Source organism: Syngnathoides biaculeatus, chromosome 2 (assembly GCF_019802595.1).
Source record: "Syngnathoides biaculeatus isolate LvHL_M chromosome 2, ASM1980259v1, whole genome shotgun sequence".
NCBI lineage: Eukaryota > Metazoa > Chordata > Actinopteri > Syngnathiformes > Syngnathidae > Syngnathoides > Syngnathoides biaculeatus.
Window position 1 is genome coordinate 14,014,304 of NC_084641.1, and position 24,698 is coordinate 14,039,001.

A 24,698-nucleotide genomic window follows, 5' to 3' on the forward strand; every position below is an offset into this window, starting at 1 on the left:
CATGTGGCAAGTAAAAGCATTTTCCCATCACTACTCCCTTTTGAGCGCATTTGATTCTTTGTTTTTGTTCAGTACATGTCATGACGAAGAATCTGGTAGAATAAAACACTCAGAACAATACAGTAAATGATACGAGTACATGGTGTCATCGATGCATCTCTATCAATAGGTTTATGGTTAAATTTATTGTTTTCAGTAGTTCACTAAAAAAAGTGGAACTAATATATACCTTGAAAATATTATTTTTGTGATTGCTGGATCAATATATATATATATATATATATATATATATATATATATATTATATATATATATATATATATATATTTAAATTGGACTACTGAACTAAATTAAGTCTTCCAAGATATTCAAATGTATTAGGTGGCCCCGATAGTGCCCTCCATAATTATTGGCACTCCCGGTTAAGATGTGTTAAAAGCCTTAAAATAAATTCAGTGTATATTGCAGAAGAATACTGTCACACTGAAAATTTTAGGAAAATGTAACCTTCAACTCAAATGAATTGTAAGAAAATAAAAAAAAGGAAATAAATATAATTGAAGCATTTCTGTCATTTCTACAGCAGTTTACAAAGTTTACGAAGAGTATGCAGGAACATTTAATTAGTAATTCATCACTTCCTGTTTCCCTGGGGTATAAATATGACGTGACACAGAGGCCATTTCTCTTATCCACTCTTAAACATGGGAAAGACAAAGGAACACAGCATACAAGTGAGGCAGATGTGTGTCGACCTTCACAGGTCAGGCAGAGGCTATAAGAAGATTGCGACTCAACTGCAGCTGCCCATATCCACTGTGAGAGGAATAATTAAGAAGTTCAAAACAACTGGAACAGTGGTAAACGAGTCTGGATGAGGACCCAAGTTTATTTTGCCACCACGCACAGTGAGGAGGATGGTAAGAGAAATCAAAAGATCTCCAAAGCTCACTGTTACAGAATTACAACAAAAGGTAGCATCCAAAGTCTCTAAATCAACCATCTGGCGCGGTCTACATGCCAACAAGCTGTTTGGGAGGCATGCAAGGAGAAAACCTTTCCTCACTCACAATCATAAATGCAAACGTTTGGAAGTCGCCAAGCCGTATTGGGGCCTCAACTGGGACTGTGTGCTTTGGTCAGATGAGACCAAGATTGAGCTTTTTCGCAACAGACACTCTCAGTGGGTCTGGCGTGCCACGAAAGATGCGCATGCTGTAAAGGACCTCATACCCACTGTGAAGTGTGGGGTGGGTCAGTGATGCTGTGGGGCTGTTTTGCTTCCAAAGGCTTTGGGAATCTTGTTAGGGTGCATGGCATCATGAATGCTTTGAAATACCAGGACATTTTAAATCAAAATCTGTTGGCCTCTGCCTGAAAGATGGAAAGATGAAGATGGGTTGTCACTGGGTCTTTCAGCAAGACAATGACCCTAAACATATGGGCAAATCTACACAGAAATGGTTCACCAGACACAAAATCAAGTTCCTCTCATGGTCATCTCAGTCCCCAGACCTCAACCCCGTTGAAAACCTGTGGGGTGAGCTGAAGAGGAGAGGACCCAGGTCTCTGGATGATTTAGAGAGATTCTGCAAAGAGGAATGGCTGAAGATCCCTCTTTCTGTCTTTTCACATCTTGTGAAACATTATAGGAGAGGATTAGGTGCTGTTTTGTTGGCAAAAGGGGGTTGTACAAAGGATTAAAACCAGGGGTGCTAATAATTGTGACACACATTATTTGATGTCAAATAATTATTTCTTTAGGTGGGATTTTTTTCCCCACTGAATAAATGCACTTGTATTGAAGGCTGGATTTTTCTCTTTTTTTCCATTAAGAACCCATATTATTTAGAAAAAAAATATTAGAAGCTAAAAAACCACATCTTAACCAGGGGTGCCAATAATTATGGCGGGCACTTGTGTGTGTGTGTGTGTATATATATATATATATATATATATATATATATCTATGTATGTATGTATATGGAGAGAGAGAGAGACGAATGTATTATTCTGTCATTAAAATATCATTTACATGTCAAAAAATTTGTGACGGCAAGAAAAAAAATATTTTTTTTCTCGCTGTAACCTTTTAATTTTTGGTCTTATTTTTAATTTATTTAACACTCATATCTTTCAGATTCCTGACTGAGACATATGTGAGGTTCCCATTGAGGTTATCTTTGGCAGTTAAACTCTGAATGGTGAAACCTTACCTGGATTTACCCTTCAAGGTTGTTTTCTTCATTAATTTTCCCCCAACTCAATGTTCATATACAGCGTATGTATTCATGTGCTAATGACTCACTCTATTATATTTTCCATCAGGACACTCGACTTTGATAGCATTTGGGATGTTCATCATGGAAGAGGTTTTTTAATTGGTGAGTAATTCACTTGAATATCATTGCAGTACATGACTAAGTGTAACTAGTTAATGGTCCTCCGGTCTGCAGAAACAGACATTTTCCATATATACAACATGAATGTGCATACTAGACTCTAGACATAGCACAAGAAACATCTGTTAAGTATCGGGTTGGGCCCGAATATCTCCTCATTATATTGCATTACACTTCTCTAGCACTGCAAACTACAACCAAAATGTCTGTGTAGTTCTTCAGTTATCTTGTTTTCAAACTTTGGGGAATGAAACCAAAACGTATTTTAATTTCACACTTCTGTACTAAACATTTCATTTAACATTTTTTCCTTCATACACCGCAAAGTGCCTGGTGTGCGTGCAATAGCCATTTGTTGTATTTTTTTATGGAAATTACTGAATACATTATGCCAGCATGAGGCCATCTACTATTACTCCAGCTGGCCACAAGATGGTGACAAATAATTGTATTTCTTTTTATTCTGAAAAGACTCTTAAAGAAAATTTCTAAAATTGTATTTCAATTATTTGATGGGCTCAACATCACTGTACTGCATGGAGTAAAATAAAAAAAACATATTTTAATGACTTTGAAAATAAATACTACTTAGACCAATGGGCATCCATATTCATCATTTGTCTCACTGACTACTGTACTCAATCAATCATTCATACAAGTAAGCTTTTCATTCGTTAAGTACTGCTAGGTGTTGTTCGGTTTTCTCGTGTCCTAGAACTCAAAGCGGTGTCAGTAAAAGCTCATAAGTTAAAGCTTCAACAGGGATACCATATTATTATTGTGATTAGAATATTCCATATTGTCTTCTATTTTCAATACCTGTACGTTTTGCTTATTTCCTGTTGATTCAACTTACTCAATTTTAGAGTAACGTTATTATCATTAGAGCTGTCATCATGCACAGTGTTTAGTCCCCCTTTGGCTCTTGTGAAGTACTATTTGTGTTTTATGGCTCGTCATGAAACATTGAACAACGGCAAAAGCATTTTTGGGGCAATTAAGTGCCACCAGTCTGTTTTGTATTCATATGTACTTATGACTATATGAAATTTGATTGAACTGCAAAATTCTAACAGGACTGAGAATCTCTGGGATTAGTTCATGGGCTAGGATTCCCCTTTAAATATTAAAAAAGAAAAGTGCAAAATAGCCAATAAATACAAAATGGCAGAATGCACCTCTTTTCAGGGAAGTGTTCATGGCTTTGTTGGACTACTCATGACAGACATCATGTTGGTAAATGAAACTGACTTTGGCGGAAAACATTTCAAACTTTATCTATCTATCTATCTATCTATCTATCTATCTATCTATCTATCTATCTATCTATCTATCTATCTATCTATCTATCTATCTATCTATCTATCTATCTATCTATATCTATCTATCTATCTATCTATCTATCTATCTATCTATCTATCTATTCATTCACTTTGTTGCTTATCCTCACGAGGGTTGCGGGGAGTGCTGGAGCCTATCCCAGCTGTCAACGGCCAGGAGGCTGGGTACACCCTGAACTGGCTGCCAGCCTATCGCAGGGCACACGGAGACAAACAGCCGCACTCACAATCACACCTCAGGGCATTTTAGAGTGTCCAATTAATGTTGCATGTTTTTGGGATGTGGGAGGAAACCGGAGTGTCCGGAGAAAACCCACGCAGGCACGGGAGAACATGCAAACTCCACACAGGCAGGGCTGGGTTGGAACCCGGGACCTCAGAACTGTGACGCCAATGCTCTACCAGCTGAGCCACCGTGCTGCCCATTTATTTATTTATGTATTTATATATTTGTTTGTTTTAACAGGCTGCAATTCGACTCTGCTTTAGTTATACCAGTATTACATTACGTCAAGCACATGTAGTGCATTTGTGTGGGTGTGTGTACTGTTGTTGTGTGTTTTAACTATCCTGTGTGGGCATCATCGAAGAAAGTAGCCTTTATGCAGTGTGCCGAGTTCCAAGGCAGAAACATTGTTTAGCAATATAACATTGTGTAACTAAAACCACATGTTATAAAGTGGAGGACAGACAAACACACTCTGACCCCGCTATTCTCAACATCAAGGACTGATGGTCGCGTATTAGAAAAGAATACAACAAATGAAGATGTTTGATTGACACATTTTACAATGGGCTTTCCTTTTCACATTCATTTGAATAAGATACATAACACTAATAGTATGATGAATAGCTAATTTCGCCATCTATCATTAATCATCAGCAATTAATTCTCTGTCGAGTTTAGATGAGGCAGCCCTTGTGGGGTAGAGTAGAATTACTGACCCATACCCAGTTTACACGTCAGGTCTGTGTCTCATCCAGTTTTGTCATTCTTATGATGTTAAGATAAGGAAAAGACTAATGACATTTTCTTTTTTCATTCAAGGTTCATGTAGTAATGGCAGTGTGTTATTGCTGAGATGATAAACACGACCAAGTAGTGACATACTGTATAGTTGTATTTACATTCATTTTTAATCAAAATGACCTGATTGTTAGAATTAGGGTGCGACAGTAGTGGTGGGCTGATCAATCCAAATATTGACGGTATTGATACTAAGTCAGTATCAGGATCATATTGATTCAAGTGTGGACATTTTAATACAGTAGTTTCATTTTTGCTCTTGTTTCCACTGCTGTGGTTATGTCAAACAAGTCTCAGCCAGGTCGCCAAACTTGTCGTTTCTGTCTAAGCGCAGACCCAGCACACTTCACTCCTCTTACCGCTTCGTGTTCCAGTGTTGTGCTGTCACATGACTTAGCAGCGCAAATTAAAGAAGCATGCAACCAAGCTGGGTCGGGTACACCTGCCCACCAGAGCACACATAATGCATGCACAAACTGTTCTTTCCCTTGTAGCTTCACGTTCACCTCATTCACGTCTGTCACTATGTCCAAAGCAAAAGCTAAATCGCTGTCACTCAGCTCAGGAAAATTGTCAACTTCATTAAGTAGCGCCAAAAATGAGATAATCTCCTGTTTGAGCTCTCCTACTCAGGGTTGTCCTTGTCCAACCTTTCTTGGATTATTTTGAGCAGCCTAATTTGGTGATCCATCTGTAGTAATGTTAAACGTACTCAAAGGTACCTTATGCCTCTTGATGATCCCCAACATGCTTCGATATTCTTTCGGGCCTTCACGAGAGCCGTATGAAAACCGGCAAAGAGCCGCATGCACCTCGAGAGCCATGGGTTGGCCACCGCTGACTTTGGTCAACATGGCGAGTCACTGTCCTCCATGATAAGTTAATGTTTTCAGATTTGTTCTTGCTCTCACGACGCAAGGTACTTGCTTTCTGTACCATGCGTTCATTTAGTAACTCCCCCTGCTATACCAGCAAAAAACTAACCTTTGTGAGAGAATCTTGAATGGGAGTTTGTCAGATAAAGCGGTTTCGCTGAATTTTAACCGGTGAGCCATAGACATCTGTTCCTTCGTTCTTTGCTTGTTAGCATGACTAGCATGCTTTTTAGAAAAGTGACGGCTGATGTTGTAGTCCTTTAAACCAGCAATGGCTTTTTTTGCCCAGTAAAACAAGACACTATGACTGGAATTCATTGAAAAAGTATTTAGTAGTCCAGTCTGTATCACTCAGCACTCAGTCAACTTTTATTTTCTTTGACCCGTTCAGGGTTGAAGATGGGTTCGTAGCAGGAGCTGAGTAAAAACAGAACAGCTCCAAGTCAAGTCAATGTATTGGTGTGGAAACTGCATCACCTGGTGGAAACCCTGGGTATTACAGGACAAAGTTAAATGAATGTAGTCAGAATTTTGATATAATTTGTGGGCTGAATTTAAATAAATAACAGGCCAGATTTGGTCCCCGGGCTGTGGGTTGCACAGTATGTGCTGGATAGCAACAAGTATTTTACTGGAGTTTACTGATGTTCGTTTACACTATTTGTACAACAGACAATCAGCAGAGAGCTGGAGGGTTCTTGTTTTATCCTGCAATGGCAGACAAACCAAAAAGCCAGACATGAGTTTAAATATCTAGAAGGTAAAGACATCAACCACAGATCTTATATTCCAGACCTCGACCATAATGTTAATGTTTCCTTTATATATTCAGTGATACAAGTGGATCCATCCATCCATCCATCCATTTTCCTCTGATTATCTGAGATAGTGTACTGTAAGGTCACGGACGCATTAAGTCTAGCAGGGAAGCTCAGACTTCTCTCTCCCCAGCCACTTCCTCTCACTCTTCCGAGGGGATCCCGAGGGATTCCATGGCATGATGAGTGACAGTCTCTCCAACATGTCCCCTTAGTGGGACGTGCCTGTGACACCTCTTTTAAGTGTTACTTTTGAAAAGTGGCAGTACAGTTCAAAAAGGTTTTCTGACAGGAGCTGTTGAAGCCTGAAACAGATTGCCTTTCCTTTAAATTTTTCTGGGTAAAAAAAATTTCAAACTCAAACAGCTTCCTGCTCACTGGGAATGATTGTTTTCAACCTTGGAATTCCTTAAAGTGGGGAATAATCTTTTTTTTTTTTTTTAATTCCATTTTTTGAGAACTAAACAGGACCTCACCTCTCTTAATTACATTGGCTATGCGCATCTCTCCTCAAGATGACCTCTTTAGATCTAGAAACGTCATCTAAATACAGCTTTGTTTAGTTATCAGAGGCAGATTGATGCATGCTTTTGGTTACACAAAATGCCCAAACCCTCCCCACCGCTTCTCCAGCCGCTTGTGCCACCACCACCTCTCAGTCCAAATAAAGCTCCATCTGACTCTTGTCAGATAATCAACTTTTTCCATAGAGGAATTGGATTTAGTTTGCCTGAACACCAAAGTATTTAAGCAGGCTCACCTTCACCTTTCCAATGACCTCACTATGCTTCTCCATCCAGTATAAACACTGGAAGATCCTCATAGTCTGTTCCCTTGGTTCCTGGATTCTCAACAGTACCCCACACCCTCCCATTCCTAACCAATCCCTGACTGCCTCAGCCTCCACCTCTATGATATGACATGTCAATGCCCATCTAATTTTTACAATATTTTGGAGGTAACTGTATACGACAGCAGGGGAGATAACATCTCCAGGCTCCTGCGAGGCACAGGAACTCTACAGTATGTACTTAATAACATGAACTGCTGAAAAGGGACCTGGCTCGACGCTTTGGCAGAGGAGCTCACTGGTGGATAGAGAAGGGAAACCCAGTGTTCTGGGGCGGGGGGTAATTGAGACCATGTGAGCCCCCCACCTCTCATGTCCACTGGACTGGATTAAAGAAGAAATGGAACCTTGTCAGCCTGAGATCACTTTCAATTAGATGCGCCCAGAGCAAACGCACAAGGCCAGCAAAGAGGGTGAAGCCATAATACCCTAAAAAAATATTTTTTCTTTTTAATTTTTAAATTGATTATCGAGGATTGTGACACTCTTATGTTTCCTAAAGGTCTTAACATTCACTTAACACAAACAATAGCTACATGACACAGCCCTGTTAACAAAATTATATATATAGTTTCATTTATTTTTATTTTTTAAACTTCTTTTCTGTGGAATCACAGAAATTTGTTTAGGGTCAACATGCTATTACCATAAATTTCATGGCTATATCTAATGTTTGCAATTTGTGTGGTAAACACACTGATACGTTCAGTCCTATTACTCAAATGGAGAGCTTCAGTATAATAAAACAATGTGAAAATAAAGTTGGCTGAGATGGCCCACCAAACATTTTGAGTAGTTTAATATGTACATTGTCATGATATTTATAGTTGGAAAAAAAAAAAAAAAAAAAAAAAACCTTTCTTGTGTTACAGCAAGTAAGTGGCACGGATTCTTTGGAATGGTCCTTATTCAGTTGTAAAGTGGTGTCAGTCTCACTGTTTGTGTGCTACCACTGCCCCAAAAGCTCAGACGTAACTCATTTAGGGCTAGTATAAATGTTTAGTCACTTGTTACACTCAAGTATGCGATGGCCATTGGGCTCACTGCCCAGTTCACACAATGAGCTCATCGAGGTCCCTCAGACATACACTGTACAGCACTGCTCTATTTGTCCACTGCTTGTAGAGATGTACAAATCTCTAATTCTAAAATTCTGATTCCATTCAAATATAGGTCTTTGTTCTTGGAGTTCCTGCTCACCCTCCCAAATGTGCAATTACACTACCCTCTGAATCACTTGTAAGCTATTTTTTGAAATCAAGTTATTCTGAGTTTTGCAGGATTTTGATGTACCAGTGCTGTTAATTTACACTGATCCATACTGTGTCAACTCTTAAAAACTCCTTTGATGTTAAATAATTCAGGAGGACGTTTTCCTGGCCCCCCCTCTGGATTCAGGTCTGGATTTGGGGCTTGAAGGTGAGTGCCTGGTGCCACAGCCCAAATGCGTAATGTGTGTCTCCCTTCCCATGTGCTCAGCACTTGTGGGAGGAGCCATAGAGGTCGGGTGCAGTGTGAGCTGGGCTGTCACTGAAAGCAAGGACCTTGGCGAGCCGATCCCCAGGTACAGAAGCTGTCTCGAAGGACATGGAATGTCACCACTCTGCCAGGAAGGGAGCCCGAGCTGGTGCGTGAGGTTGAGAGGTTCCGACTAGATCTAGTTGGGCACGTCTCCACACATGGCTTGCACTCTGGTCCCAGTCCTCTTGGGAGTGGTTGTACTCTCTTCCACTTCGGAGTTGCTCAAGGTGTGGGTATACTTAATACTCCCTGGCTTGGCCCCTGTACGCTGGGGTTCACCCCAGTAGACGAGACTGGAGCCTCCCTCCGACTTTGGGTGGGAGGATGGGTCCAGACTGTTATTTGTGTATTTTGGACCTAACAGCAATACATACCCTTTTTGGAGTCTTGGAGGGGGTGTTGGAGAAGGCTCCTGCTGGGGACTCCATTGCTCTGCCCAAACGTATTGCAAGTATCTCCTGGGAACATCTGAAAGACTCACCTGTCAGAAGGAATTTGAACTCTCACCTCAGAAAGCTCCCCGCCTCACCCACATCGCGTGAGAGGCGGGAGACCTTAAGTCTGAATGGACAAAGTTCTGTGCCTCCATTGCTAAGAGGGCCAACCAGAGCCGTGGTCATAAGGTGGTCCGTGCGTGTCGTCGCAGCAATCCCCATACCCGTTGGTGGACACCAGTGTTGAAATATGACGTCAAGATGAAGAAGGCCTTTTTGGCCTGTGGGACCTATGAGGCAGCTGATGGTGTCAGGGTCATGGCCAGGCCACTTCCCTGTGCGTGGCTGCCTCGGGCAGCAGCTCCTCACCTGCGTCACATTGTCGCTTATTATGCCATGTATTTAAGCCTTGTGTGTTGTATTGCTAGTTGCCTGTTTGTTGTATGAGACTGTGTGAGTTTCTTGTAGTGTATTTGCCTTGTTGCTATGGCCCAGTCTTCCTCTGGCAGCATAACCAAGTATAGTCAAGTCTTGTTTTTACCTAGTAGTTATCTGACCTCGTTTTCATGTTTTTGGACCTTGCCTTTTGCCACATGATTTTGTGCCTTTGCCTTTTTTGGACTGCTTAACTGTGTATGACCTCTGCTTGGAATAAAACCACCCTCAACATCATGTCACTTCCTCAGAGTCCTGACTTTTGGGTCCTCCCCCTTGTCTTATGTTCATGACAATCAATTGAGAAAGAATACTTTTGAGACAGAAAACATTGTACATGTTTTACAGGGTAGTAGTCTTTGGAAACTAATCCAAGACTAAGACAAAGTTATCTGCTTCTCCCTGCCTTGTGCACACCTGTTCCTGAGTGCATTTTCCCCTCCTGCGCATCATTTAACCTACTTATTCCATACATTGAATATTGTCTGGGTCTATCTGGACACCAGTTTGCTGTACCTTCTCATCACGTTCCAACATTCCTAATTCCATGTTCCTGACTCACAGGAACCCTTGATCAAATTTCTGATTACCGACCTTCTCTTTGACCTCACCCATGCTTTTTGGATACTCTTATCTTCGCTGACTGAGTGACCACATGTGTACCAACCTTCCCTGTTTATTAAAATAGTCTTTTGGAACTCTCTTTTGTGTATTAGTGTTGTACATTTAGGTCCTGTTCTTTGTCCCGCTCATGAGAATTTGCTTCTAAGCACGAATCCACTCCCTATTCACTATCACTTCCACCACATTGATCTGTGTTCTTCTTTTCCATTGGCTTGTCCTTTCAGGGGGTTACAGTCTATAACCTACTCCAGATGAGATTGTCTGGACAAGGAGTAATCCACCTGTATGCTAATACCTCTCCTCTTGTAGGTCACCCGATGTTCCTCCTTCCTCTGGAAGTAAGTTTTCACTACAGCTATTTCCATCCACTTTGTGAAGTCTACAATCATCTGTCCCTGCTAAGTTCCTTTCCTAGATGCCAAACTTACCCATTACTTCTTCATCACCCCTGTTTCGTCCACTAACATGTCCATTACAGTCTGCACCAATAACTAACTCTCTCTCTGTCTGGCATGCTCAGAACTTCTTTTTTCTAGCTCCTTCCAGAATTTCTCTTTCATCCCTATATTACATCCTACCTGTGGGGCATAGTCACTAATAACGCTCAAATTTTAGCCTCAACACTCGATCTGATATTCTTCCCACCTCAAAGACATTCTTAGCGAACTCTTTCTTTCAAATAACCTCTACTCAATTCCGCTTCCTATCTACACTGTGGTAAAATAATTTAAACCCCTAAAATTTCTGTCCTTAATGATTTTCCACTTGCTCTGCTGGACATACAATGACTCAATCGTTCTACTAATCATCTGTCAACCAACTCCTGAGATTTTCCTGTCATAGTGCCAGCATTCAAAATCCCCAGATTCAGTTCTAAGTTTTGTGCTTTCCTCTTCTTTTCCTCCATAATAACCCACTTTGCACCTCTCCTTTGTCTTTGACCCACAGTGACTGAATTTCTACTGCTGCCCTCCAGGATAACGGCACAGTGGCGGACGTTGTGCAACAGTATGAAGAAAATTTCCACATGGCTTCAAAGCCCCGTAATCTCCAATCATCCATCCATCCATTTTCTGAGCCACTTATTCTTAAAATGGTCGCAGGAGTGCTTGAACCAATCCGAGCTGTCACTGGGAGGCAGACAACAGTCAGACGAACGATCACACCTAGGGCAATTAAGAGTCTCCAATGAATGCATATTTTTGGATGTGGGAGGAAACCAGAGTGCCCGTAGAAAACCCATGTAGGGATGGGGAGAACATGCAAACTCCACACAGGCTGGGCTGGGATCTGAAACCTGGTCCTCAGAACTGTGAGGCCAATGCTTTAGAGCTGTTTCACCGTGCCATCCAATCATCCAAACATAGTTTTTCATTTAAACTAGTGTGGTGTATAGCCCAACATTCTTCTGCTAAAATGCTGGCTGGAGAGCTAAGCGTACGAGGTTAAAGGCCAGATTCATTGTCCGTCCCTATGAGGTAATTGTGTTTGTGTTTAGAGCATGTTGACTCCCCACTCTGCTTCTCCTCTGCCGTCCATCTTTCCTACCACGCTTTTCCCCCACCTATCCTCACTCTGTGTGTACAAGTCCCTCTCCCGCTGGGAAGAGGTGCATGAGACGTTGGCTCGGCCATACATCTCTGTCAAAATCTCTATGAATAAATTAACCTTTTAAAGATTAGTCCACTCTAATACCTCAGGGTTTTTTAAACAGAAGAGCAGGGGCCCCCATCCCCTACACACTGCACACCAAGCCTTATCAACATGGAGCTATTAAAAGACAACTTAGAGCAGGCATAGTGTTTTTTTTTTTTCCCCACCAAGCTGATTTTTTTCACATTATATATATTCATGGATTTTATGCTTTATTTTATCAGCATCTCCCCCCAACATTTGTCATAAATCCTAATATTTGTATTGAGGAGTTGGTTATATACATGTCAAAGAATGATCACTCTCACTTAATCAAATAACGTCTGATTTATTTGGCACAAGTATGTTTGTTGTTGGCAGCCTAAATGTTGGAAATTTCCCTAGAAGATAAAAAGCAAGATGACAGAGGGAAAAATGAAATGCTCTCCTGGCATCACCTCATTTCACTGAGCATACCAATCATAGGGCTCCAATGGCCATATTGTATGGTATCTAGGCATTCCAGCGTCTCTTGGGACACATTTTCTGATTGAATTGCTTTTTCCAGTATACAGTCTGTGTGTGTGTGTGTGTGTGTGTGTGTGTCTGCATGTGTGCGCGCGTGTGTGTGTGTGTGTGTGTGTGTGTGTGTTTCTGTAGGCATATACACTGAACAAAATATAAACACATCAATTTTGTTTTTGCTCCCATCTTTCTTGAGCTGGACTCAATGATCAAAAGCTTTCTACTTTCGCAAAAGGCCGTTTCCTTCAATTATTGTTCACAAATCTGTATAAATCTGTGTTCATGATCATTTCTCTGTCGAAATAATCCATCCTACCTCACGGGTGTGGCATATAAAGATGCTGAAAAATTAGACAGCATGATAATTGCACAGGTGTGCCTTAGGCTGGCCACAGTAAAAGGCTACTCTGTAATGTATCGTTTTGCTTTATTCTGGGGACTTGGGCGTCATTATCTGGTGTCGCCACCATTTCCCTCATGCAGTGCAAGAGATCTCCTTCGCATAGACTTGATCAGGTTGTTGTTTGTGGCTTGTGGAATGTTGGTCTACTCCTCTTCAATGGCTGTGCGAAGTGGCTAGATGTTTGCAGTAACTGGAATACACTCGTCGTATACGTCGATCCACAGTATCCCAAACATGATCAATTGGTGACATGTCAGAGGGAGTATGGTGGCCATTCAAGAACTGGGATGTTTTCAGCTTCCAAAAATTGTGCACATATGTTTACAACAATGGAATCTGCAATATCGTATTGCAACATGAAGTGATGGTCGCACAACGATAGGCCTCATTATCATGTCATGGTATCTTTGTGCATTTAAAATGCCATCAATATTGTAAAATGCACCTGTGTTTGTTGCCCACAACTTATGCCTGTCCATGCCATAACCCCACTGCCACTACAGGCCACTCGATCCGAGATGACTCAGAAAACTGCTCACCCACACGACGCCACACACCGTCTGCCAGCTATGCTGAACAGTGAAAACCGGAATTCATCCATGACGAAAACACCTCTCCAACTTGCCAGAGGACATCAAATGTGAGCATTCGCCCACTCAAGTCAGTTACGAGTTGAGGCTACGGTTATCACGTTCCTTCAGTCGGCCTCTGACAGTTTGTGCAGAAATTTTGGGTTATGCAAACAGACTGTTGCTGCGGCTGTCCAGTTGCCAGGTCTCAGACAATCTTGCAGCGAACATAACTGATGGAGAGCTCCTGGGCTGGTGTGGTTACACGTAGTCTGTGGTTATAAGACCAGTTGGATGTACAGTACTGCCAAATGGTTGGAAATCCCTTTTGAAGATGGCTTATTGTAAAGAAATGAACATTCAATTCACGGCCAACGCCTCTGTTTGACATTCCTGCAGTGAACATGCCAATTGGGTGGACCCTCAGAACGTGTGACATCTGTGACACTGTGCTGTGTGATAAACCTGCACATTTCAGAGAGGCCTTTTATTGTGACCAGCCCATGCAACACCTCCGTAATAAGAATGTTGTCTCGTCAGCATCTTGATATGCCACACCTGTGAGGTCGGATGGATTATCACAATAATGGAGGAAGGCTCACTAATAGAGAATTAGACACGTTTGTTGAATGTTTGAGGGAAACCACCTTTTGTGAAATATATATTAAAAAAAAAAAGATCTTTGAGTCCAGTTCATAAAAAGTATGAGCAAAAACAATGTTTATATTTTTCTTCTGTTTGTGTGTGTCTGCATCTGTGTTACTGCTGCAGATAGGCACCCTAAAATTCGCTGACCAAATTTCTGTTCTGGCAAATCATTTTTACAGGGATGAGGGAAAAAAGACTCCACGAGATGAAGTCCAGAATAGGGTGGGATTAGCGTAAATGAAAAGCCCAAAGAAAATATACTTATTGCATAAAATGTATAGAATGTCTGAACAGCATATTGTCATTTTTTGTCATGGAATGAATGGAATAGAATATCTCCAGAAACACACTCTTATTGAGATGACGGTAGACGCCGAATCAACGTGATGCATGGCAACAGCAGTCTTGAAAATTTATCCTAGTCATGCTTTGATTACAATTGCTGTGACTGATCAGATTTCCTGGAATACCTGCCAAGATGCATATATCATGGTAATAATTTAAAATCTCAAGTACATTCATTGCAGCAACATGACAATTCATCAGTGTTTTATTATCGGATACAGGTATGTGTCTTTGTTATAGAAAATTATTTCATGTTCATCTTGGAAGAATATCTTCTTGAGCTCTCAAGCCGTCAACTCTTGGATCAGTATTCAAGTAACAGTGTTTGTTATTGAGGCACTCAACATGATGTCCTCACAGCATTGTGATGCACCATTTTTCAGAATTTTCGACTGACTTGCTAGAAAGGTGTGTACATGTGTACAGCTTCCACTGCATTGGAATGTAATGTAATGTGTTTGTCATTGTTTTATAAATGTGAAAAATGATGCAGAACATAACAGTGGTCTCTTGTTGGCAATTCGGCCAAGACTATCCACCTTGGCTTTCCAAACAAATCAGGATAATTATGAAGAACAGGTTTTAGGTTGAAATTCCTTGAAAAATAAACCATTCATGACTGAGAGAATATGACATGTATTGGCTATGTCACTGGTTTTAGGTTTCACTCTTGAGGTAAGCAGAGGCGTCTCTTAGACTTCCTGAACTTTAACTTGTGCCAATTTGTGTACTTCAGACCTGGAGGTCTCCTCCTCCGTTATTTTGGCCATAAGGAGGGGGTGTCAATTAGGTAGGGGTGAAGGACAAGAGTTCTGCTAGTGCTTGCGGTCTTCAGTCTGCCCTGTTCGACCTCATCACTCAATCTTAGTTTAGCTCTGACAGTTTTAGCCAAGCACTCCTAGACTAATTTATTTCTGTAAAGACAAGCTTGGCCAAGGAGAGCTTCCAGTAAAAGGCCATTGCCTCAACCACTGACCCGCACTCCAGCATGATGGCTAATTTAATTTAATTTATTTTAGACGAGAGAAGGAAGCGGTAATGTCTCTACTACCTTGAGAGAGAAAGTGGAGGGGGAAAAAAGGGCTACCGACCATCTTTGGAAATGTTTGGCTATGCAGGTTCCCTTGACTGCATTTTATTTTTTCCTCGACCCAATGAAGATATCTTGTGATTAGAGGATGAGGGTCATGGTGACCTTGCGGCAAATCTTTAATGGCCGACACCGTGTGGCTCAGTACAAAATGTTTCCTCTTACAGAAGAAAGGGCTACATGGCAGAGGGTCACCCAATTATCTAAAGTTGTCATATTGAGATTTATGCCCAGAAATGTTTCATTTCAGTTTGTCTATGGCCCATATTACCTGCATTTTGGGAATCAGCATTGGGTACAGATACAGACTAAAAATGGTTGCTGAATATTGTTGTGGAGTTTTCAAAATGTGATCGTGAATTTTTTTTCTTCAATATTACTATATGTCTCAAAACAGGATAGCAGCTCTTGTTTCCAGAGATGTTAGGAAAGAGAGTTTTTATTGTAGCACAGTAGGTGGCTCCAGAGTTCATAAATTGTCCCTTTCTGAGTGCTCAGCCCTTGTTTGAGTGTATTGCCCTGCCCGTCGCTGTAGCAGAACCACAACGGCAGCGACAGTCCACATGTGGAAATGCTTGATTTGATATAGTGTCATTTTACTTTGCACAAATGGGTGTATGCATGTTCTCCCCACTGTCTACAGCCCACAACGGTCAGCCATCAAGAAAGAAATGTAATCTGGTGTTACAAACAGTGCTACCAGGGGTAGAAAAGATTACATTTTTCCAACTTTGCACTGGAATAATTTTGGTTTTACGCTGAGAATACAGTCGCCCCCCTCAAAAAAACAAAAAAATAAAATGATTTGTACTTTATTCTTTTATCTTTGTGTTAAATAGTTTGGTGTTCAATTAAAGGAGGAAAGTCAGCAATGTATGATTTTTATCTTAAATCCTATTTGCTTGAACTACAACTCCCCTGTGATTAAGTCTTTGGCCCAGAATTTAGTCTGTCTTTTGCATCCAAGAGCTTCTATATGGAATCAAACTACAACTTTGTTGGCCTTTTCTTTTCGATCGAAACATGACGATGACAGAATATGAAGGGGCCCGACGTGCATGTGTGATCTCAACCTGAGTACTAGAAATTCGGCACAATTTACATACAGTGTATGCCGAATCATCATCAACCAAGTTTGCTAAAGAAATGGGCAAGAACTAAGTTATGGTAAAACCAACCCTTCAAAATATGATGACAGTTTTAATTTATTGATATTTCCAAGAAGCTGCTGATACTACAATGTGAGAAACTACTTGCTCAATACAAATATTCCTGTTTGTCCCAGGATATTTTGTGTTCAGTGTGCCTGGTCAAGTGTGAACAACCAAAACGGGTTAGTGTAACGTAGGGGTGTCAAACTCATTTTCATGGGGGACCACATTGTAGTTCTGTTTCCTCCCAGAGGGCTGTTATGACTGTGAAACCATAAAAATTATAACCACCTCATCATATTTACACATGGAATTTTATTGAAAAGATTTTGAGTCAGGAGTCAAGGATAATAGGTTTTTCAACTGTTGTTAATGTTTGCTAACACAAAACTGTTTGCGGTATCTCAATGTTATAATTTATGACATGAGAATCAGAAATTATGGTATAGATTTGAACAAAAATCATGGAAGTGGAAACATGATTTGCCGTTACTAGCCAAATAAAACCATGCTATGGGCCGGATCTAGCCCCCGGGCCTTGAGTTTGACATCTGTCGTGTAACATAAACTAAGGTTATTTCATATTCAGAGGATATAGAGTAGACTTTATCCCGATATGTCAGTCACCAGATACGTCATTGTTTATCAGAGATTCAATACGGTATGTTTTCTTAATTGGCCTGTCATAAAGATTTTGTAGCTGTAGTTGTACTGAAGCTATTATATACTTTTTCATTGGTATAGAACTGTACTGCATTATATTTAAACGTGTCCCCATTGTGTAGCTCTAATCAGGTCACAATATTTCAATAACAGACAGTAAATTGTGTCAGGATACCTACAATATACTGTTAGTGTATCAGTCAACACTTTATTCATCATAATGTAACACATTTTCCCAAGGAACCAAGATTGAAGTCAGTGTTTACCAGAGGTGATGTTATTAATTGCATGCGCTTGACTACAATTCCCTCTACGTCAGGCATTAATACTGGATGGTCACCACCAAAAAGATTTCCACACCAAGAATCAAATTGTCACAAAGGAAGGTGAATGCAGTAATCATCTGTTACTTGAACCTGGGTTCTGTTTGACTGAACAAATGGACCTGTCTAGGCGGAGGAGAACAAAGGGACCCACACCAATGTAGCCCGGCAAAAGTGTTCAAATGTTCCCTCCGCCCCAGATTCTGGACTACTTCCCCTTAATCTTCACTCTGCTTGAGACCTCAAGAGCCTGTCACCTTTCCTGTCATGCTCGGCTGCCTGCAGCCCATTGGCTAGCAGCAGATTTATTTCTCCTTGTCAGGACCAATAGCATCGCAATGTGGCTCAGCCCACTGTTTAGTTACAGTGACAAACATGCTGATTAGAGAGGCCCCGATGATGGATGGTTCCTCGCTGTGGAGGGACCTGAATTTTTACCAGGTCATAATGGGCTTGACACTGTGCAGCCCCGTGTTCTCTTCCCTCCGTTCCTCTCCAAGAGGACAGGACCCTCCCCCACAGGTCACACTCAAAAGGTCAGGAGTTAACGGGCCAGTCTTTGCGAACTGCCGCCAAATCAAAATGACCCTGTTTGGATTCATATTTGTAGACACTCCATCATCATCACGGTCACTGTGACATATGTATTCCCTCCTTCCCTGCTGCCTTTCCTCCTGTGACCGCCAGTGCCCACATAGGTAAAGCTTTTTGGCTTATTTAAACTGCTTAGCGCCCTCACTCACTTTTGTGCCTGTGAGGCACTCATGTGCACAACATGCACAAACACACTCCTTTGTCCAATGCCAAATTTTTATAGAGTTGTATTAAATTGCATTTGCAGAGATTGAATCAAGTGTGTCGCCTGAGGAGTGTGTTGGGAGGTTAAGTTTTTCGAGTCATGCTTAGGGGACTATTCGAGTTGGAAATATAGTGAGTGTAGCTCTACTGCACACTGACCTGTGGTCATCGCCTTTAAAATCTCACTAAAAGAGCTGAAGGAAAGTTACATGCTTCCCCAGCGAGTGGACTAACATTTAGTACAAGAAGGAAGATGATGATAATATATGCTTTCACGAGTCTTCATTCATTCACATATATTTTATTGGTCAATTTTTTTTTTCATTTTATGAGCCGCTTATCCTCACAAGGGTTGTGGGAGTGCTGGAGCCTATCCCAGCTGTCATTGGGCACGAGGCAGGGTACACCCTGAATTGGTTGCCAGCCAATCGCAGGGCACATGGAGACAAACAGCCGCACTCACAATCAGACCAAGGGGCAATTTAGAGTGTCCAATTAATGTTGCCATGTTTTGGCGATTTGGGAGGAAACCGGAATGCCTGGAGAAAACCCACGCAGGCACGGGGAGAACATGCAAACTCCACACAGGGAGGGCCAGGATTCAATCCAGGTCCTCAGAACTGTGAGGCCAACGCTTTACAGCTGCTCCACCGTGCAAAACATCAATACAAGAAGCTAAATAAAATTGATGTATACAATAAAAACAATTTAAATTGAATGTGCAACTATCCAACATTAAGTGATGTGTGCAACACGGTCAAGGTCAGATAACCAACACGATTAAGACATACACCTGGTCCTGAGACCTGTGAGGACAACGCTCGACAGCTGGGTCGCCGTGCTGCTGAATACTAACATATGCAAAAAAATAAAATAAATAATAAGAAGAAAACATGTCATCAAACTCAAGCAGTGGTAATAAACTGATGGCCAATATTCTGCATATCAATTTCAAGTGCTAACAGCTAATGCTCAATTTAAGATGTCTTTCAGCTATTTTGAAATCGCCTCTAATTCTTCATTATTTCAAGACATGGCACCATCATTTATTTAATTCCACATGATTGAAAAACACATTTATAATACCCATCCCTCAACAGAGTACAGTACACAGCAGATACCTTATTCTTTAACTTTCTGTTGAGCATGAGCCAGCAAGTGAGTATATGGCGGCATTGCTGAATAACTTTAAATGTGAAGAGCCAGATGTTTAACCTGCCTGGGGACTTTAATAATATGCAACCAGTCAAATCCATTGAGGTCTGTCTGGCTTAGCATTATGGAGTTTAGGTCCTTTGGGCAACCCCCCCCCCCTAGAACTGTAGGATGTTATACGCAGAGGCAGTGTGTGTCTGAAAATGTGTTGCCAGAGGAAGTTTCTAGTCCGACAGCACCTCATTTATATTATTTACTAATCAGATGCCTGGGTGCATTAATGATTACTAACTAAAATGTTTGTAAAGCGTTATTGGATTTTTAGCAGTGGGGTTAAGAAGTGTGACCTTGAAGGTCTTTAGGTTGCCATCTTTTTTTGCTTTTGGCTGCTGGCCTCTTCACCTTCCTTCGTTTCCCTCTTAGGACACTCCAGTGACATCACATCAGCTCTCTTTCATATTTGATGCAGAGAGTGAAAAGTTCAGCAGTAGCCTACGGTAGTGAATATTTTTCCATTTGGGGAGCACATAGATGGAGTGGGGGCACTGCAGGTGATGCAGAAAAAAAAATGGGGTAGAATATATGACAAGCCATAAGTGTGTTTCTTTCGGCTTGTCCCTTTCGGGGTCGCCACAGCGTGTCATCTCAGATGAACGCATATGTATGTTTGGCACAATTTTTACGCCGGATGCCCTTCCTGACGCAACCCTTCTCAGGGAGTGGAGGCCCCAGTGGGATCCGAAACCACAACCCCTGGTTTACCAAACCAGTGCTCTAAGTAATCAAAATAATAATTTCCACAGTATGTATATCAATACTCTGCTTAATCTCATAGTTAGATAGCTTTATTCGCGTGACCACCCCAAGGAGACCTGCTCAATTTGTTTTCAGGGAGTTGTGGAGCTGTTATACAGGTAAACAAACGGCTTCGTGGTGCGAGGTGATTATCATCATAATTAAATGTTGTCCAGAATTGACAATCTTCTGAATTTATTTCCTTCATTCTTATTGCCTGCATGTATTTAAATTTTTTACTAAAGACATGAATGTATCTCCCCTCGTGGACAGATGAAATTAGATTAATTATTGCACTCCGTGTAAACTAGCTGTCTAGTCCAGAGTGTACTAAAACTAACAGTACTTGCAGTAACTTGCAAGAAAAATGACAGATTTTGATGGTCATCCAAGGCCAAGATAACTGACGATGACAATCAAATCATTACATGCTTGCTCTCACTCCTTTTCCAGTAAATTCTCTACCAGTCTTCAACTTTTCAGGGTTTTCCCTTTAGAAGTCTTGATCAGTCCTGTGGTGAGTTTCTACTCCAGAAACAGGGACAGCAGTAGCATATAATATATACTGTAATGCTGTATATCAATGAATCAAAATTCCAAACATTGTACTGCATACACACACATGAGCCAAAGAAACTGAATGAGAACAGAAGTGTGTTTGGCAACTTCACATTTTTCAGAAAAACCAATGCAGATGTAAACGGCAAACTGTACATGAATAGATAAATATTATACTGGAGTGAACATGAACAGTAGCATTGAATGCAATAAAAATAAACTAAATGTCAATATTCAGGCAGTTCAGAATGAAATAAATATACTTTCAGTAGAGCATTGGCAGCTCCACATGAATCACTCATATCAACAGAAAACTATCCTTTGCATGTTGACATCTGTTGGTTTGGGGGCAATTGGTGCAAAGTAACCTCATTCCTTGGTATCTTTATATATATATATATATATAGTAAGTTTTATTAATTATCCCTTGAACATAACTGGTTGAACCTTCCTCAGCAGCAACAACTCTAGCATTTTCTATAACTGCCAATAATTCTTTCATATCTCTGTGGAAATATTTTTCCCAATCTCCCTTGCTTAATCCTTTCTTCAAGATGTTTTGTTAAAGAACAGAATTGATGGTTTCATTAATAAGACCAAGTTGTGTAATTCCTGAAGGGGATACACAGCCCAAGACCATTCCACTACCACCACCATGTTTGACTGTTGTTATTCTGAAATGTGCTAGAACCCAGACTCTGCTTCTTCATGGGAAGAAGGTGTGTTGGTGGAATTGAGGAGGTCTTTGAAGTATTCCACCCACTGACTCACAACATCCCGAGTTGAGGTCAGCAGTAGCCCATCCCCACTATACACAGTGTTGACGGTGCACTGGTTCCCCCTCCTGAGACGCCGGATAGTGGACCAGAATTTTCTCGTCCTCAAATTGTTCTCCGAGTCCATGAAATATTTTCCCAAAACTCTTAGCTATCGGTCGTTTTCTCCTTGGAACAATGCCATAAGTGTCATTTTTGCCTGGTCTCTTCCTTATTGTTGTCATATTGTCGATTTCGCGCCGGGAACCATTCACACATCTTGTATCAACCTGACTTTCCGCAATATTCTGTATATTTTATGTTTTCTTCATTAATAAAACCCTGGGAAGCACTGAAGCCGCAAAAACTGGAGCGCCAAGTAGTGAGGGAACTTCTTCTTCTTCTTTTCCTTTCGGCTTGTCCCGTTAGGGGTCGCCACAGCGTGTCATCTTTTGCCATCTTAGCCTATCTCCTGCATCTTCCTCTCTAACCCCAACTGCCCTCATGTCTTCCCTCACCACATCCATAAACCTTCTCTTTGGTCTTCCTCTCGCTCTTTTGCCTGGGAGCTCCATCCTCAGCATCCTTCTACCAATATACTCACTCTCTCGCCTCTGAACATGTCCAAACCATCGAAGTCTGCTCTCTCGAATCTTGTCTCCAAAACATCCAGCTTTGGCTGTCCCTCGAATGAGCTCATTTCTAATCCTATCCAACCTGGTCACTCCGAGCGAGAACCTCAACATCTTCATTTCTGCCACCTCCAGTTCAGCTTCCTGTTGTTTCTTCAGTGCCACCGTCTCTAATCCGTACATCATGGCCGGCCTCACCACTGTTTTGTAAACTTTGCCCTTCATCCTAGCAGAGACTCTTCTGTCACATAACACACCAGACACCTTTCGCCAGCTGTTCCAACCTGCTTGGACCCGTTTCTTCACTTCCTGACCACACTCTCCATTGCTCTGTATTGTTGACCCCAAGTATTTGAAGTCGTCCACCCTCGCTATCTCTTCTCCCTGTAGCCTCACTCTTCCCCCTCTACTTTTCTCATTCACGCACATATATTCTGTTTTACTTCTGCTAATCTTCATTCCTCTCCTTTCCAGTGCATGTCTCCATCTTTCCAATTGTTCCTCTGCATGCTCCCTGCTTTCACTGCATATGACAATATCATCTGCGAACATCATGGTCCAAGGGGATTTCAGTCTAACCTCATCTGTCAGCCTATCCATTACCACTGCAAACAGGAAGTGGCTCAGAGCTGATCCCTGATGCAGTCCCACCTCCACCTTAAATTCCTCTGTCACACCTAAGGCACACCTCACCATTGTTCTGCTGCCATCATACATGTCCTGTACTATTTTAACATACTTCTCTGCCACACCAGACTTACGCATGCAGTACCACAGTTCCTCTCTTGGTACTCTGTCATAGGCTTTCTCTAGATCCACAAAGACACAATGTAGCTCCTTCTGACCTTCTCTGTACTTTTCCACGAGCATCCTCAAGGCAAATAATGCATCTGTGGTACTCTTTCTAGGCATGAAACCATACTGTTGCAGATACTTACTTCTGTCCTGAGTCTAGCCTCCACTACTCTTTCCCATAACTTCATTGTGTGGCTCATCAACTTTATTCCTCTATAGTTCCCACAGCTCTGAACATCCCTTTTGTTCTTAAAAATGGGAACTAGAACACTTTTCCTCCATTCTTCAGGCATCTTTTCGCCCGCTAGTATTCTGTTGAATAAGTTGGTCAAAAACTCCACAGCCATCTCTCCAAATTGCTTCCATACCTCTACCGGTATGTCATCAGGACCAACTGCCTTCCCATTTTTCATCCTTTGTAATGCCTTTCTGACTTCCCCCTTAGTAATCATTTCCACTTCCTGGTCCTTCACTCTTGCCTCTTCAACTCTTCCTTCTCTGTCATTTTCTTCATTCATCAACTTCTCAAAGTATTCTTTCCATCTATTTAGCACACTACCGGCACCAGTCAACACATTTCCATCTCTATCCTTAATCACCCTAACCTTCTGCACATCCTTCCCATCTCTATCCCTCTGTCTGGCCAACCTGTAGAGATCCTTTTCTCCTTCTTTCGTGTCCAACCTGGTGTACATGTCTTCATATGCCTCTTGTTTAGCCTTTGCCACCTCTACCTTTGCCCTACGTCGCATCTCGATTTACTCCTTTCGCCTCTCCTCAGTCCTCTCAGTATCCCACTTCTTCTTCGCTAATCTCTTTCCTTGTATGACTCCCTGTATTATGGGGTTCCATCACCAAGTCTCCTTCTCCCCTTTCCTACCAGATGACACACCAAGTACTCTCCTGCCTGTCTCTCTGATCACCTTGGCTGTCGTCGTCCAGTCTTCCGGGAGCTTCGGTTGTCCATCGAGAGCCTGTCTCACCTCTTTCCGGAAGGCCGCACAACATTCTTCCTTTCTCAGCTTCCACCACATGGTTCTCTGCTCTACCTTTGTCTTCTTAATCTTCCTACCCACCACCAGAATCATCCTACATACTACCATCCTATGCTGTTGAGCTACACTCTCCCCTACCACTACTTTACAGTCAGTAACCTCCTTCAGATTACATCGTCTGCACAAAATATAATCTACCTGCGTGGTTCTACCTCCACTCTTGTAGGTCACTATATGCTCCTCCCTCTTCTGGAAATAAGTGTTCACTACAGCCATCTCCATCCTTTTTGCAAAGTCCACAACCATCAGCCCTTCAAAGTTCCTTTCCTGGATGCCGTACTTACCCATCACTTCTTCATCGCCCCTGTTTCCTTTACCAATATGTCCATTACAATCTGCACCAATCACAACTCTCTCGCTGTCTGGGATGCTCAGAACTACTTCATCTAGTTCCTTCCAGAATTTCTCTTTCAACTCTAGGTCACATCCTACCTGTGGTGCATAGCCGCTAACCACATTGTACATAACACCCTCAATTTC